This window comes from Dermochelys coriacea, chromosome 3 (assembly GCF_009764565.3).
Source record: "Dermochelys coriacea isolate rDerCor1 chromosome 3, rDerCor1.pri.v4, whole genome shotgun sequence".
In the NCBI taxonomy this organism is placed as follows: Eukaryota; Metazoa; Chordata; order Testudines; family Dermochelyidae; genus Dermochelys; species Dermochelys coriacea.
Genome location: NC_050070.1, coordinates 40,710,136 through 40,728,180, shown reverse-complemented (window position 1 = coordinate 40,728,180; position 18,045 = coordinate 40,710,136). Strand labels below are relative to the sequence as shown.

The following is an 18,045-nucleotide window of genomic DNA, read 5'->3' as shown; positions in this document are numbered from 1 at the left end:
AAAAACAAGAAATTAATTATACTGATTCTTTTTAGTGCCTCTTTGTTCTTCAGCCTTTAGGATGCAGTAGGCCAAGTTCCACAAAAGCAGGAGCCTAAACACCTGAATGAATCTTAGCCTAACCTCATACTTTTCCTGTTACCTCTCCCAAACATCTCATATACCTAAGGCCATACCTACATTACAAACTTATATTAACTTAAGTTACATCACCATAAAATCTTCACGTTAGTATGTCACACGTGCGCATGCCGATTTGACTCCTTGTGTTGGCACTGAGCATACTCACCAGAAATCCTTGTATTGATTAAAAGTGTGGTGCATCATGGATAGATATCCCACTGTGCAACTCGCCACGGTCGACTGTACTGTATTTTTGAAAGTTTTGGCAATGCACGCTGGGGCCAAAAGGCGTCGCACATTGATCAACTTCACATAGTGCAGTGTTCACCATCCCGTAATTTTATACATATCCCATATGTAAAATTATACATAATTTTTGCACCTTTTTTCCTAAATCCCACAAATATACATGACCCTCCTCACCATCTGCCATCTCTGACAGAAGCATGGACCCTGCATAGCTCTGCACGTGACACAGCAAATTGAGTGATATAGAGCATAAGACTGATATGATAATATGAAACCAAGTGTGTGTGTTTGTATGTATATGAGCACTAAGTCATTGCAACCATTCATTAAATAGAGAAATCACAAAACATGTACAGAAACTGTAAGAAAAAGCGAAACCTACTTACACAGTCGGCAAGTGTAAAATTTCACATACTTCATCTACCAAGTAACTGGAAAATCCACAATTGGAACACAAGAGACAAACTGATGGGCAGAACTGCGGACAACTCATCCTAAAGGTATTCAATACCAAATTTTCATTATTATTTGTTAATGATGTGTAATTATGATGTGTTTTCTAAATAGAAGTGTTATTAGTTTGTAGAAATGTATTTACAGCATAAAGACATCAGTTCTGTAGAAACCACACAAGCGGCTCTGACTACGTTTAAAAGAAAAATAGCAGTTCTTTTAATGAAGGAGTCAGGTAATAACTTTGTTACATATACCTAGTGAGCCCATTGTATATTGGAAGATAACAAGAAGAGTGGAATTGTGTCACATGAAGGTTATCTTAATACACCTACAGTGGGATATGTCATAGGTTTGGTTCACTAATAGTGACTCTGTATGAATAACTTCTTTAAGTACTAAAAATGTGGAAGGGATGAATGGTTGCCATTGATAGAGCAGTGAAATGTAACTAAATATCATTATATCCACCATCAGTAAAGTAAAAATTTGAGAAACATAGGCTGTTGTACCAAATATAATTTAAAATATAACCCCCTGAAATACTTGCAAACCAGTTAACTAATTGAAATAACTGGCATAAATGAATAAATCAACATTTCTATTTAGAGTTTTGATCACAACATAATCATCATTTGAGTACATTGTATTGATTTTTCAGAGCACATGGTTTACTGCATATACTGCAACTTTGTCACTTGCAGAAAAGAAAATGAAGATTGCATGATGGTAAGAACACAATATTGTATGAGAAACACACACCGTATGTTGAAACAGATAAGTAAGCAGAATATGATGGTTTGTCGTACAAAAACCAAAGCCATGGCCCAGCGTCTAGCCTATTGCATAGAGACCCAATGTAATAACCAGCCTAAGGATCAGGATTCTCGCAATAATTCCAGTAATAAACATTTTCACCGCTGCTGATAGTCATATCTTGAGTAATGGTTATATGTTGAAGGAATATCATTTTATAAATGTTATGAGTAAACAGAAATTATGTTTAGTATTGGTAGTTCTGTAATTTCATTTTCTCATCTAGTACTTATCAAAGATCCAGTGTGACTCTTGTAAGAGGAGGGAACATATGCCTTGCCTTCCAGAGGGAACTAATGAAGAAAACCTAATTAAATGATAATTGAAAGAGTACAGGTGCAACAAGTATACATAGTTCAGATGTTAACCTAATATGTACATTATATAATTGTTTTGTTAAGAGAAATATTTTAGTTTTCTTGGAATAACGCAGCTGGAATATAAACAAGTAATAGAGAAGTTTAATTTTACTGTTCATTTCAGTATAGAAAAAAGGTGTTAATAACTATCAATACATATATTTCGATGCTTGTTTTTTAAAATTTTTTGGAACGGAAAGTAAACAGTTCTTGTTTATATACCTGGTTACAATAATAAAGTTTGTAAATACCTCTCTTTATCTGAGTCCATGTTTACAATGGTGATTTCAAAATGGTAGCAAATTGTAACAGGACATCAATATGCACCATGGCTTGCTACCTTTCACCTTTGTCCAGGGGTAGCTAATTGAGATGGATGGTGATGCCCTATCACAATTTGTAACCCATGGACCCAGAGGATGTGAAAGGTACCCTGAATCAGATGATGTGAAAGGGGAGAGGCAGCAAATTGCAACAGATGACTCACCCCATCACAATTAGCTACACTGACCAGACCAAAGCTTAAAGGTAGCAAATTACGACAAAGGGACCCTACTTCTTCAGAATTCACGACCACTGCCCCAAAATTGGGGAAATGTAGCAAATTCTGATAGGGCAGCTTATGTGTCAGAGGCTGTTACTGGTAGCATAATGTGTCGGTAGCTGCTTTTCATGCCTCACTGGCCAGCCATACATGCTAGACCCAGGGATCGCTCAGTTCAGTTAACATTCCTTATGCAGCTGGAACACATGAACACATCAGAACTGAATAAAAATGACATAGGTGTTTACAGCCCTATTCAACAGCCGCACTGCCAAGTTTCAACGCCTTTTCAGAATGTCACACTACAGGAAGGATGGCTGGAAAGACCACATTATCTTACAGGAAGGCATTTCATTCAGACTTCAGTCTCTCTCTCCTTGCTCTCAAGGTGCTCAGAATGGCTGAGACAGTCACTGATTAGGTCATAAATGCACACTAGAGACATTCATATGCCTAGTTTAGCATTTGAAGAACAACATTATGACACTTGCAGAGCTATGTTGGTGGATGTTTTCCAAGCAGCAAATGGAGAAAAAGCGTCATTGACAAGGGATGCATTTATATCTGCTGTCAAGAGGGCAAAGTATCAGGCAATAGAATGGCTCTGGGACAACTGACCGCATCCAAAACTGTCTTCCCCTATTGGGCGCTAATGGGTCTTGGAGGATGGAAGATCCCACCAGTTCTGCATAAAATACCATGCGCTCCTTCAGCTAATCAAAAGCTCATGTACAAAGACCAGATGCTCACAACCCTGCAAATGTCTGGCTAGCTGTCTGCCTTAACAGAGATGTGTGAGTGTGATGTGGATGATGATCAATGTGACAACGTGTCTAGCAGTGGAATCCTAGATGGAGATCACACAGATAATGACTTTGATGAATAAATGTTTTCAGTCCTACGCGTCAAGGCTAACCTCCCTAGGATTACCACAGGTCAATATCATTTTCATCTAAGCTATGCATCCCTCTGTTAAAGTATAATTTTAAAAAGTTGATATTTCAATATTTTCTCAAATAGATATATACACACAATTGTTTTAGGTTTGTCTCCATTATGTTTGTGGGAGAAAGATGTTATTCAAAAGGCCTAACTTGACCCATTTCTGACAAAGTTGTATTATCAAAAATTCCACCAGCTGGAGGACCTGGAGATGGCAGCTGAGGGAGGGGAGGGGGTGAGTAGGCAGTTAGTCTCTCTTGCCACTGAAATTATGATTCTGTAGATTTTTACATACCTTGCCTTTCTATCACAAATTTGTCCCTTCCCCCAGAATGAGATTTTACTACTTTATGCTCAGGCTAAAATTACTGGTATGAATCCTGACTGAGTCAAAGATTGTGTGTGTGTGTGTGTTTGTGTACTTTAAATATAGACAGAAACAATTTTAAAACACTTTTGACAAATAAGTATAGTACACTGATAGCAATCTGTGAGGGGATCAATATATTCATAGACTTCTTATAAACAATTCTATTTTCATGGACTTGGAAGTAAACCTGCACCACATTCTTCCGGACAGATTTTCCAGTTACCTTAACAACTATTGCAGCAGTATAACCTCTTCTTCTGAAATGTTTCACTATTTAATTTACCAGAAGATCCATTTTCCACTGCTGTATTTGGAAAGTTCCTGTCCATTAGACTGAAAAGCTGCTGAGTTGATCTGTACATCCAGTATGGATTAAGTATTAATGTAAGCGTACTTAACCCCATGAAAAAGACAAAATATGGAAGTCCCAGATTTTCCACCACATCATTCTAATTGGAAATATTCACCCACCACATGTGATAAATAAGGACCATGCAGCAATGAAACATATGGATATTTACCCATTGGTTTGCCTTCCAAAAAGGGGTATTAGCACAGCCAATCTGGAAGAGACAACAACGAAGAAAGAGAAATGAGATTGCAGCTTCAAGATAAGACAGTCAGTGTTTTCTAGAAATAAGAGACATATTTAGTTTTCCTGTTGTGTTTAGTGTAAACTGCCATACAAACGTTCTCTCAATCATTTTTCTCTTGAGTGCTAAGAGATTGCACATTTATATAGCACCTTTTGTCCAGCAGAATTCTAAACCACTTCACCACCTGTGTGCATACATCACTTAGATGTAGCCACCTGTTGAAGGGAGGAAGACAATCAAAACAAAGCACCTCTCACAAAAATGCAGGGGGGCTACCAGGGTCTGGGAAGTTATGGCAAACACCTCCCAAGCAAACCTTGACTAACTGCTCTAGCACCTACATGCACAGACAGGACCTTCAAGTTTAAGTTCTCATAAAAGCATCACAGGAGGGCTGAGGTGAACCTGTCAGGGCTTGTGGCTGTAGTTTTAGAGTCCAGAATTTTAGAATTTATGCTTAAACCACTAGGACAGACCGCTTGGAACTGACTGTGGTTTGGGAAGCAGGGCTGATTTCTTCTCTCCCTACAAGCATGGCAGATCTCTTCAAAGCTGTACTCCCTCTGTATAGAAGGAGAACATATATACACACTCAGATGTGTGAGCAAGCACGCACACACTTTTAGTCTCCAGCAGAAATTGAATGGTCTATATTAAGCTTGTTGGAGCTGATGAGCCAATATTTCTATGCAGATATTTTTTGAGCAGGAGGCAATGTGAGCTTTATAATGGAAACTTCTATCACCAATAATAAATACACCAAGTTATTACCTTTAAAAGCACATTGGAGATGCAGGTTGAAGGAGCACTCATCTCAAGTAGCAGTCCCATCAGTGGTAGATAGTGTCCAGACTTTATGTTTGTTATCACACCAAGAAGCCCACAAAGGCAAATAAATGATGAACCACTGAGAACACATCAAACATCCTGAAAACAATATTAGACACATGAATAACTACATTTTCATGCAAGAAGAAGCCAGCAGCTATTAAGCAGTGAAACCAACTCCACTTTTGCTGCGAATGCCCTTGGTCAACTTGAAAAACTGGGTCTATGATCAAGGCCCACAAGCCAGCTCCACAACTCTGAACTGCAAACAGGCCACGTGTTATAGACATATTCCAGAAGGCCTTCTCCTTTCCTGACAAAGTGCGATAACTGGCACTGATCCATGACGACAGCAAGTGAGCTAGAAGAAATACTCCCAGGTAGATAAAAAAGCCAGCTGCTAGTAACTTCCAACGAACTTCCCACAGAATATAGTCCCAGTCAAATATGTCTCTGGATGCTGCACTGTCGTTTGCAGGATTCATTTCTTCTTCTCTAATTCGAAATATCTGGAGGGAGTCTGAAGGTTCTCAGCCACGTGTTGGTCTATGTTAAAGCTACTGAGCCTGTGCTGTTACACAGAGCAGAAACCCACCTGCAATAAAAAAAAAAAAAGAAAAAAAAAGAGAGAGACGTGTACGGAACGGCCCAGTGTATGTATATATATGATCTCTCCATTTATGAAAGCTCCACTAATATTTCCCAACAGTTCAGAACTGACAGAAAGACACTCAAAATAAAATAACCTACAAAAAGATGGCCCAGTGGGCTAAACACTGTTATGTGGCCATCTTACTTTTTTCAATAACCTGAAGAAACCACAACTGAGGCTTACAATTCTCCAGCAAAATATTTTAGCATTTCTGAATCTTCATTTTTTTCAATCTGTAGAGCCCTCTGGATATGTCTACATCAGTGGTTCCCAAACTTGTTCCGCCGCTTGTGCAGGGAAAGCCCCTGGCGGGCCGGGCCGGTTTGTTTACCCATCGCGTCCGCAGGTTTGGCCGATCGCGGCTCCCGCTCCAGGCCAATGGGAGCTGCTGGAAGCAGCAGCCAGTACATCCCTTGGCCTGCGCCGCTTCCCGTAGCTCCCATTGGCCTGGAGCAGCGAACTGTGGCCACTGGGAGCCGCGATCGGCCGAACCTGTGGACGCAGCAGGCAAACAAACTAGCTTGGCCTGGCCCGCCAGGGTCTTTCCCTGCACAAGTGGCGGAACAAGTTTGGGAACAACTGATCTACACTGTATTTGAAAACCTGCAGCAGTGAGTCTCTGAGCCCTTATCTAAAGACTTAGGCTTGTGCTATGGCACTAAAAACACCCGTGTAGATGTTTGGGCTTGAGCTTGAGTTCTGCAAACCACAGAAGGGGCGAGTTTGAGCGCCCAAGCCACCGTGTTTACAGTGCTGTTTTGTGCTATAGCATGAACTTTGGACTCTGAAACTTGCTGCCACTGGTTTTAAAATGCAGCATAGTTATACCCTGTGACAGGGTGCATCAACCCCGCTGTGATGGGTGCATTCCCCCTGCACTGGATGGGGAAGGGTTAACTCCACATTGTGCGCTGAGGAAGCCATACCTCCTCAACCCTATTGGCCATGCTCCAAGTGTAGCTGCAGTATAAAAGGCAGCAGACCAGCTCAGTCTGGGCTGACAACTCAGGAGGAAGGATGCTCACTGTGGGCTCAGCTTGGGAAGTGCCAGAGGCTCTGACAGTAGGAACCAGGGACATTAAAGCCCAGGAGGAGACCCAGAAAATGGCAGAGGTTTGCGGAAACCCAGAGTCGCCGGGAGCCATCCATGCTGAATAGCCTGGAAACTCGAGAGATGCTTCATGCTCAATTACAAGGGACAAGGTAGGAAGTAGCCCAGAGGTAGGCGGCAACCACACACCCTGGAACACTCAGAGTATTTCAGTCTGGATCCCTGCTGACTCAGTGGCAGAGACCCTTGCCACTGATAGAGTCCTGGGCTGGGAACTGTGGAGCAAGGTGGGCCTGGGTCCCCCTATCCTGGCTGCTACCCACCCCTAGGTTGTGGCCCACTTCTCTGACTGGCTTCTGGGCCACTGAGCTCCAAGAGAGGGGGCAGCCATCTTGATTTTGGCAACCAGGCCATACCACTCTGAGAGCAGGCTGCCTCGCTGACTCTGGCCACTAGACCTTACAGCCCTGAGAGCTGGGGTTACTTTACCTACTCTGACCATTAGGCCTTACAGTCCTGAGGGCAAGGGCAGTCCAGCTGACTTAGTCACTGGAGGCTGACCAATCACTGTTGGCCCAAAAGACCATGCCCTCTAACCCCCTGAGGGAACAGGCTCAGAGCCCCCAACTACCAGTGTTTTAGATTCATAGATACTAAGGTCAGAAAGGACCATTCTGATCATCTAGTCTGACCTCCTGCACAACGCAGGCCACAGAATCTCACCCACCCGCTCCTATGAAAAACCTCACCTATGTCTATGAGCTATTGAAGTCCTCAAATCGTGGTTTAAAGACTTCAAGGAGCAGAGAATCCTCCCTCAAGTGACCCGTGCCCCATGCTATAGAGGAAGGAGAAAAACCTCCAGGGCCTTTTCCAATCTGCCCTGGAGGAAAATTCCTTCCTGACCCCAAATATGGCGATCAGCTAAACCCTGAGCATATGGGCAAGATTCACCAGCCAGATACTACAGAAAATTCTTTCCTGGGTAACTCAGATCCCATCCATCTAATATCCCATCTCAGGGGATTAGGCCCACTTATCCTGAATATCTAAAGATCAATTAATTACCAAAATCACATTATCCCATCATACCATCTCCTCCATAAACTTATCGAGTAGAATCTTAAAACCAGATAGATCTTTTGCCCCCACTGCTTCCCTTGGAAGGCTATTCCAAAACTTCAATCCTCTGATGGTTAGAAACCTTGGTCTAATTTCAAGTCTAAACTTCCTGGTGGCCAGTTTATACCCATTTCTTCTTGTGTCCACATTGGTGCAGAGCTGAAATAATTCCTCTCCCTCTCCTGTATTTATCCCTCTGATATATTTATAGAGAGCAATCATATCTCCCCTCAACCTTCTTTTAGTTAGGCTAAACAAGCCAAGCTCCTTCTGTCTCCTTTCATAAGACAAGTTTTCCATTCCTCGGATCATCCTAGTAGCCCTTCTCTGTACCTGCTCCAGTTTGAATTCATCCTTTTTAAACATGGGAGACCAGAACTGCACACAGTATTCCAGGTGAGGCCTTGTATAATGGTACTAAAACCTCCTTATCCCTACTGGAAATACCTCTCCTGATGCATCCCAACACTGCATTAGCTTTTTTTCCACAGCCATATCACATTGGCAGCTCATAGTCATCCTATGATCAACCAATACTCCAAGGTCCTTCTCCTCTTCTGTTACTTCTAATTGATGCGTCCCCAACTTATAACTAAAATTCTTGTTATTAATCCCTAAATGCATAATCTTACACTTCTTACTATTAAATTTCATTCTATTACTCCAATTTACAAGGTCACCCAGATCCTCCTGTATAATATCCCGATCCTTCTCCGAATTGGCAATACCTCTCAGCTTTGTATCATCTGCAAACTTTATTAGCACACTCCCGCTTTTTGTGCTGAGGTCAGTAATAAACAGATTGGTCCCAAAACTGGCCCGTTGTAGTCTCCCCTTTAACCAATTCCTTATCCACTTTTTGACGTTCATATTGATCCCCATCTTTTCCAATTTAACTAATTCCCCATGTGGCACGTATCAAACGCCTTACTGAAATCTAGGTAAATTAGATCCACTACGTTTCCTTTATCTAAAAAATCTGTTACTTCCTCAAAGAAGGAGATCAGGCTGGTTTGGCACGATCTACCTTTCGTAAAACCATGTTGTATTTTGTCCCATTTACCATTGACTTCAATGTCCTTAACTAATTTCTCCAACATTTTTTCCAGGACCTTGCATACTACAGATGTCAAACTACCTGGCCTGTAGTTACCCAGATCACTTTTTTCCTTTCTTAAAAATAGGAACTATATTAGCAATTCTCCAATCATTCGGTACTACTCCTGAGTTTACAGATTCATTAAAAATTCTTGCTAATGGGCTTGCAATTTCGTGTGCCAATTCCTTTAATATTCTTGAATGAAGATTATCTGGGCCCCCCAATTTAGTCCCATTAAACTGTTTGAGTTTTGCTTCTACCTCATATGGTAAAAATCTACCTCCATATCCTCATTCCCATTTGTCATGCTATCATTATCCCTAAGATCCTCTTTAGCCTTATTAAAGACTGAGGCAAAGTATTTGTTTAGATATTGGGCCATGCCTAGATTATCTTTAACCTCCACTCAATCCTCAGTGTTTAGTGGCCCCACTACTTCTTTCTTAGTTTTCTTCTTGTTTATATGGCTATAGAACCTTTTACTATCGGTTTTAATTCCCTTTGCAAGGTCCAACTCGACTCCACTTTTAGCCTGTCTCACTTTATCCCTACATGTTCTGACCTCAATTAGGTATCTTTCCTTGCTGATCCCTCCCATCTTCCATTCCCTGTATGCTTTCTGCTTCTTCTTACTCACCTCTCTAAGATGCTTGCTCATCCAGCTTGATCTACGACTCCTGCCTATGAATTTTTTCCCCTTTCTTGGGATGCAGGCTTCCGATAGCTTCTGTAGCTTTGATTTAAAGTAATCCCAGACCTCCTCTACCTTTAGATCCATAAGTTCTTCAGTCCAATCCACTTCCCTAACTAATTTCCTATTTTTTTTGAAAGTCAGCCCTTTTGAAATCAAATTCTAGTTTCAGATTTATTTTTGTTAATCCTTCCGTTCAGTTTGAACTGAATTAGCTCATGATCACTTGAACCAAGATTATCCCCTACAACCATTTCTTCTGAGGTCCTTGCTACTCACCAAAATTAAATCTAAAATGGCATCTCCTCTAGTCAGTTCAGCAACTTCTTGATGAAGGAATCCATCAGCTATCGCATCTAGGAAAATCTGAGCCCTATTATTATTACTAGCACTGGTCCTCCAGTCTATATCTGGGAAGTTAAAGTCTCAAATGATCACGCAGTTTCCATTAGTATTTACTTCATCAAAAAGGGCTCTATCCATATCCAAATTAGATCTTGGCAGTCTGTAGCATACCCCAAGCACTATCGTAGGAGAGGCTCTACTAGTTATCTTCCCCAATGTAATTTTTCCCCAGACCTACTCTCTTATCCATTCCATCGCTTCTTATTTCTTTACATTCTACCTCATCATTGATATACAATGCTACTCCACCACCTTTACCTTTATTTCTGTCTTTCCTAAACAGCACATACCCTTCAATACCTGTAGTCCAGTCATGACTACTATTCCACCATGTTTCTGTTATCCCTACAATATCTGGTTTCACCTCCTGCACCAGTAGCTATAGTTCCTCCATTTTGTTACCTAGGCTCCTCGCATTGGGGTACAAACATCTTAATTTTTGCTGTTTGGCCTCGCTCACATTTTGTACCCTATTAGGCACAGTCGTTCTACAGCCAGAATAACCTTAGACTGGTATCCACACTGCCCTCGCTCCTTATATATATATATTCTCCTACCCACGGCTGTATCCTCTTTCTTCATCATCTTCCCTCTCAGTGCTAAAATCTGGCGTGGAGACTACCTGGACCTCTCCCAACCATCTCCCCCAAATTCCTAGTTTAAAGCTCTCCATCAGTTGTGCCAGCCTCCATCCTACAAGTCTATTTCCTTCCCTACTCAGATGAAGTCCATCCCAAGAGAACTGTCCTCTGTCCGTGAATGCCTCCCAGTGGCAATGCATCCCAAAGCCCTCCTTATAGCACCACTGCCTAAGCCATCTGCTGACAGTCATAATCTTGTCACACCTTTGTTGCTCTTCTCTAGGAACAGGTAGAATCCCACTAAAGGTCACCTGAGCCTCAATTTCCTTAAGCGTCTTCCCCAGCCTAGCATAGTCTCCCTTAATACTTTCCAGCGAGAATCTAGCCATATCATTTGTTCCCACATGAAGGATAATTGGGGGATTCTTTCCCGCTCCCTTTAGCATCCTTTTCAACCTCAGGTCTACATCCCATATCTTAGCACACCCTTCTATTCTCTGGATCAGCTCTATTTACAGGCCTGTCTATTCTTCTCAATAAAAGTCCCGATCACATAGACCTGCCTTTTCCTGGTGACAGTGCTATTCTCCAGTCTCTCCCCTGTTCCCTTTGGCTGCAAGTTCTTTCCATTCCTATTCTCCCTTATCCTCTTCAACCCATCTATATCCTCCTGGGGCTCATATTTGGTGTAGTCTCCCTTGACTCTTCCCCTTTTCCTATAGGACTAGCCTCTCTTCTCCTCTTCCTTGCCCTTCCACCTTCAGCAAGTACCTGCTGAGCCCCTTCATTTTCCAACTCTGCAAACCTGTTCCTAAGCTCTATTTCTCCTTCACTAGCCCGTCTTTTCCTCTGCCTGGTTCTTTGAGTCACATGCTTCCACTGACCACTTTCCTCACCCAGTCTCCCCTCAAAATTCCCCAGCCCTGCTTCCATCTGCGAGTCTGAGCTTTTCCCTTCAGATACCTCATGTCTTTGCTGCATCATCTGCTCAAACCCCTTCCTAAACTCAACCAGACTTTCCACCTGCATCTCCAGACCTCGGATCTTTTCCTCCGTCAGCTCTATTAGACGGTATTTCATGCAGGAAAAAACTCTTACCTGCCCCCTCCAAGATCATGTACATACCGCAGCTTCCGCATCCAGTCATCCTCATTGTCTTCCACCATACGAGTCACTCCCACTGCTGCCTCCGTATCTGTCATAGCCTTCCCACCTAAATCCTGTTAATCTGGGAAACACAAGCCACACCAAAAGACCACCCCCCACTGCAAAAACAAACCCCAAACAAGCACCACAATACTAACTCCCCTGTTTACAGCTCTGTTTGCTAGCTCCTGTGCTGTGGCAGTTGTCTATGTTTGCCCTAACAAGGAGGCTCAGGGGCTACAGACTGACTGTTCACTCTGCCCCGCTCAGGGGTCTGGAGTTCCTGACTGATTGCTTGACTCTGCACTTTACAATGCTTTGAAGTATAAAAGTCTTAAACTGTTGGAGCAGAATAACAGTAAATGAGAACTGAGCCCTTGTAGACATGGGGTTTTTTTAAACTGAAAATAATAATCAGTAATAGTGTAAATATTCTTCTTTATATGTTTACATTAACCAGCCTTTGATACATGCAAATATGTACTTTGTCTGTAATCAGAAAAAAACAATTACCTACCTTTCATACCTGTTGTTCGAGATGTGTTGCTCATGTCCATTCCATGCTAGGTGTGTGCACACATGTGCATGGCTGCCAGAATCAGCTGTGGCCAGGATGACCTATAGGGAGGCCCTGGTTACTGCCTTGCCCTCTTCCATGACAGCCAAGAACTCCTGTCAACTCCTGAGAAAGGGAGTTCATAAATTTGGCCACTGAGTTCCAGACACTGAAGTCATATCTCCCCAACAATGCTTGCCGGTTGGAGAGATGCAGTTGCAGGCTGGCCATCTAATACACCTTTCTCCTGAGAAAATCCAGCTTTTTAGCATCTTTATTTTTAGGGATTGCTCTCATTTGCCTCAGCCTGTCTTGTTCATTGGCAGCTGAGACCACTAGTAACCCTGGGGGAGGGTGGGAATACCTGTACTCATTGTCCTTTGCAGGGACATAATAGTACTTCTCTGCCCGTTTAGATGTTGGGGCAGAGAGGATGGGGTATGCTACAGTGCCTTGAATAGCTTGAGTACCCCATTATGCACTGGGAGTGCCACCTTAGAGCTGCAGCAGCTAATATCAAAAAGGCTGCCTGTAGGCACCTTATGCTACTCTACCTCCAACCCCAAGTTCGAGGTGACAAATTTGAGGAGCTCCTGGTGGGCTCAAATCATCTGGTGGCAGCAGGTTGCCTCAGCTGGAGAGGACAGGGAAGAGGCCATCATCACAGGAGGGACTGACTCCTCCTCCCCAGCCAGGGCAGATGGCCCTGGGGCCATTGTGGGTTTTGGTACGGGTTCCGGTTCCAAGTCAATCTCCGGTGGCCAGGTCAGTGCCAGTCTCTGCCTCTCAGACTACTGAGGATGTTGGCTAGGAGCATGATCCTGCCATCGGTGGAAGCCCCTACAGGTCCAATAAGGCCATTGCACTGGTCCTTGTCCCAGTGGCCAACCCATCAATGGACCCACAGCAAAGTCTGATCCAGACAACCAGTGTCATGAAGAGGAAGGGATAGCTTCCTCCTCAGACTCCTCCCTCAGTGACCAAGGAGGAGCTGTTGCTACCATCTCCAGCTGGCTGTGATTCAGAGAGAGGGTGGTGCTGCACCAGAAACTGGTGGCAGGGGCTGGTGACTGGTTCCAGAGACATACAGTGCAGTGATGGGGAGCGGGGCCAGGGGGCCAGTGACCGGGAAGCTGGAGAATGGTGCCATGACGCTGGAGATCAATGGCATGGATCTGGTGACAGGACCGGCACCTGCACCAGGCTGAGGCCCACTGGGGCAGCCCCATCGAGGGCTTCCCTCTTGAAGTGGCCACCTTTGCCAACTCCACAGACGGGCGAGAGTCTCTAGGCATGGGCAGAACTGAGAATGACATGAGGTTGTTTGCTGCCTGAAAAGCCTCCAACATTGAGAGAGCTTGGAGGTGCAGGGGTTCCGAGCTGCTCCCAGGGGTCAGTGGTGGGTCCCTAACAGGCTGGATACCTTAGGCACAGCTACCGCCAACCACAGCTCTAGGAAAGACGAGCAACCTGGCACGGGTCTCACTTTGTCAGGAATTCCACACCTGTCCCTCCGCAGCACTGGGGAGTGTCCCCTGTCGCCATGCTGTTAACGTCAGCATAGTTTACACTGGCGTGTAGAGAGAGAGTCCCAGAAACCTTCCTCTCCCGACAGAGAAAGCAAAACACACTCCAAGCCACTCCCTCCCCCTCAGCACAAGCACAGTTGCAGCCAAGCTGTGGGAAATTCCCCTGACTTCATGCAGTAGCCTCTCTCCAGGGAGTAGGATGTTTTCTCAGCATTTAACCGAAAACAAAGGTTACTTAACGCTGTCTCATCCCCATTTCCTCCTCCTCAGCTGAAGGAACGGTACAACACCCAGGAAAAGCTTTGCAAAAAAAATCCGATCAGGAGGGGAAAACAACAGCCACGCAATACCAAGATGCAGGTTCTCCGAGGCTCGCCCTCAACATCCAGCAAAGTGAGCGCTGTAGTTAATAAACCCCTTTGCAGGCTACTTGCTGGCTGGTCCGCTTCACTTGCTCGGCACTTTCTCCCCGCAGCCTCTGTGCTTTCCTGTCATGTGCTCAACAGCAGCGATCGGCCGCCTGCAAAACAGAGAAGTGCGGGCAGCTGCTTCGCCCCCTTTGCAGAAGCAGCTGCAACAGCCTTGAGTCCCAGCTCCCCACCGCAGCAAGGAGAGACACCTGCACACGCGGGATAATGTTGCTTCCTCCTGCCCCACCCCTGGAGCGGAGCGTGGAGCGCAGCAAATAACCCGCTTTGCCCAAGCCGGACTCTGGGGTGGCTGTTCGCAGTTCTTGGATTTTAATTCCGCAGCGCAGGAGCGGGGCTCAGGCCACGCTCTGCCTCGCCGCTGTATCCAAGCTTCTCGTTGCACTGAACACAAGGGCGATCGCCCCCCTCTCCCCCCACAGGACAGAGTCCTGAAGTTTTGTTGCACCCTGGAGGGTGTTGTCATTGGCAGTCGCAGCTGCTAGGCTGCAAAACGTGTCCGGTGCAAAGCCAGCCTGAGCCCAGCTCGAACCACTGAGCTGCGTAGGGAGGTAGGAGCTGGAACCGAGGGACAGACCCCTCCAAGACCCCGCTGTGGGCAGGAAGCGGGTGTGTGTCCTGCACAGAAATAGTGTGTCACACACACGTGTGTTGGCTGTATTGTGCCTCGACTGTGGTATACGAAGGGGCCCGCGTCTTGGTTTTGTGCAGCTTGGGGTGGGATATTTCTCACCGGCCACAGTCACGGATTTCCCTCTCTGGGTGGCGCCCCTCCCCAGGGCAGGGTGGGGGTGCGGCAGGAGCCTCTCCAACGTGCCCTGCAGAAGTAGGACGGGGGCGGGGATGAGGGAAGGCAGGGTGACGGGGGAAATCGGTGGAGAGTACTGGGGGAGCACGTGGAGTAAGATGCCTGGGGGTTGTTTGGAGGGGGACTGCGGAAGAGAACAGGCTAACGGGGGTGGGCGGAGGAGAGGCGGGTGACTGAGCCTGGACCAGATGGGGAAGGGTGATTGGAAGCATTGACAGCCTCAAGCATTATTGGGGGGGAGGGGAGATATTGGAGCAGCCTCCCCCACCTACATTACTTCCACTTAGCTTCCCCCACTCTAGCTCGGTGCCCCCTTATTCTGCTCCTTTCCCTGTCTGCCCCTTCCGCCCAGCCCCCGGCTTTGCAGCTCACCGAGTCTCCTCTCGCTGTTGCCTGGAGCGCTGCTGCTTGCTGCTGACACTGGCTGCGAACCAGCGTGGGGAAGTTGTCCTGGTTAGTCTTGTTTCAGTTTCATTTTGCTTATCTTACGCCCTAGCAAAATGCTGCCGGGTTCGCGTTCCTGCTTCTAAAAAAAAAAAATCGTAATATTAGGTTTTACGTATCTATTTTTCTCGGACGGAACCTAAAGTTGGGGCTTAAACAATCTGACATTGTCCCTTTTAATTATCGCAACATTACTTTTAGAAGCCAACACCAAGATGGCCCAGATCAGGAATTTCTAAGTGCACCTTTCTGGTGACAGGTTTCAGAGTAGCAGCTCTGTTAGTCTGTATTCGCAAAAAGAAAAGGAGTACTTGTGGCACCTTCGAGACTAACAAATTAGTCTCTAAGGTGCCACAAGTACTCCTTTTCCTTTTTTCTGGTGATAGCTTCAGAATGAAATTCACCTTGTGAAGGGGTTCAAGTAAGGTTTTGTCTACCAGTGATTAGTACTCCAGGCTTTAAGCAGGTAACATGAATTTCAGCCCCCCCGCCAGGACTTCTCCCCACCCCCTCAACAAGCTTAAACCAGCTTTTCTAGATAGCATTTAGAATACCATCCATCTATTAACCAGAAAGAGTAAATGTAGATTCTTCTGTATGTAACCCTTCTGCCCATCAGAGTTGACAGTAACAAGAACTGGGTTCAGTATTTAGGGGTTCCATTCCAATACACAATGCAAAACCGGCTCAAGCACCCACCCAGTGACAAATATATACCACCCTCACTGGGCGCCTCTAAGAGGCAATACTTCCCCTCTCGCAAGCACAGAGTCTGAGTGTAGCAAAAGCCTTTTAATAATGGAGAGAAACAATGTGGCATTATGTTGGAAAAACACCACCAACAGGATTCATAACACAACCCATGAGCAAAACACCCCCCCCCCCCAAGCAATTTGGGGCATGTCCTTTCCATTTGGTTCTTGAGTCCAGCAACCCAAAGTTCAACAACCCCAAAGTCTCTGTCGCTGGTCAGTGCGACACCAGAGCTCAAAAGTTTATCTGCAGAGTTTTACCTGCCAAGCTGGGTGGAGATGGGGGGAGGGGGTTTAAAGGGCACCTTACATGGTCTAAAGCTGCTTGCCCCACCTCTCCATGGGGCTTCACTCCACCAGCTCTCCCACAAATCACTCCTCTCTGCCAGCCACACCCCATGAGCTGCTTCAGCCATCCCACAAATTGCTCTACTCTACCAACCACTCTGCTCTGCTAGCTGTCCCACAAACTGCTCTGCAATATATCTTCAGGCTCCCCCACTACTTAACACAACACTCAGTGATTTCAGCTCTTAGTAAGTTTAGCTCTTTTGTGATTTGAGCCTGTAGTAGGGGAGCCTCAGTGCTAGTGCACCATTGGCCCAAAGTGAATCCAGCTCAGCAGCCTGTAACTAGACTCCTAAAGGAATCAAAATTAGCCAATATTCCACAGTAGAAAGAGAAGGAAATGCAACTAGCATGTAACACCCTCACCAGAATCCCCATACTACCAAAGATCAATACCCATCTCCCCCCCCCCCCTCACCAAGCCTTGGAACCATGTCCCTTGCCCAGCTAGTGCTATTTAGTTGATGGCAAGTCCCTCCATCATAACAAGAGGCCAAGTACAGTTCCACTGTCCTTGATTCACATAATCAGGATAATTACAATTTATTCTTCCTGCCCCAATAACAGAGAAACTGGGGATCCCACAGCAGCCAAAGTGATCATTTGGGCAGCTATGGGCTCATGCTAGGCAGGGTGGGTGTGCCTATGTAAATGAGATCAGCTCCTGAAGTTCTTTTCCACAACTTGCCCCAACTCACCACCAGATGTCAGGGTGGAGCTCATCCTGCTTACATGAACGTGAGCAGTTTTTATTTCACAAAAGATTACTAAAGTTTTTAGTAGGTTGCCAAATTCTGCTGCATGTTTTTTTTATTCCTAGTGTTGTATTAAAACAATATTCAGATGATTTTATTCACTATATAAAATGTTTCCTGGTCTTATGACATACTGGGCAGTTCATCAAGTATCCTTGGAGGTGGAAGAGATCTCTCATAGAGTCCTATACTGATTTCTATGTTGCACAAGAGATATGTAATAGATTTGCAACCTGCACATGATAAGTAAACAAACATACAGGAGTAGTAGGGCAATCTAGACTCCTGCACGTTTATTTATGACCCAGCCAGACCTATATCAATGCCCATTTGTCCATGTTTGCACTACCATGTGCAAATTTGGGACAGGGAGTGCCTGGACAGAGACTGGAAGTGGT

The 18,045-nt window shown here is 45.0% G+C and overlaps 1 long non-coding RNA gene and 1 pseudogene across 1 annotated transcript; one reads left to right on the top strand and one right to left on the bottom strand.

The window, feature by feature from the left end:
* Positions 1-1,326: 1,326 nt before the first annotated feature.
* LOC119852916 lies at positions 1,327-14,632 on the bottom strand (annotated as a pseudogene).
* LOC122459243 lies at positions 6,941-16,283 on the top strand. Its single transcript, XR_006279787.1, has 3 exons — positions 6,941-7,135; positions 14,383-16,051; positions 16,179-16,283. It is a non-coding gene; the product is annotated as an uncharacterized LOC122459243 (long non-coding RNA).
* Positions 16,284-18,045: the final 1,762 nt, after the last annotated feature.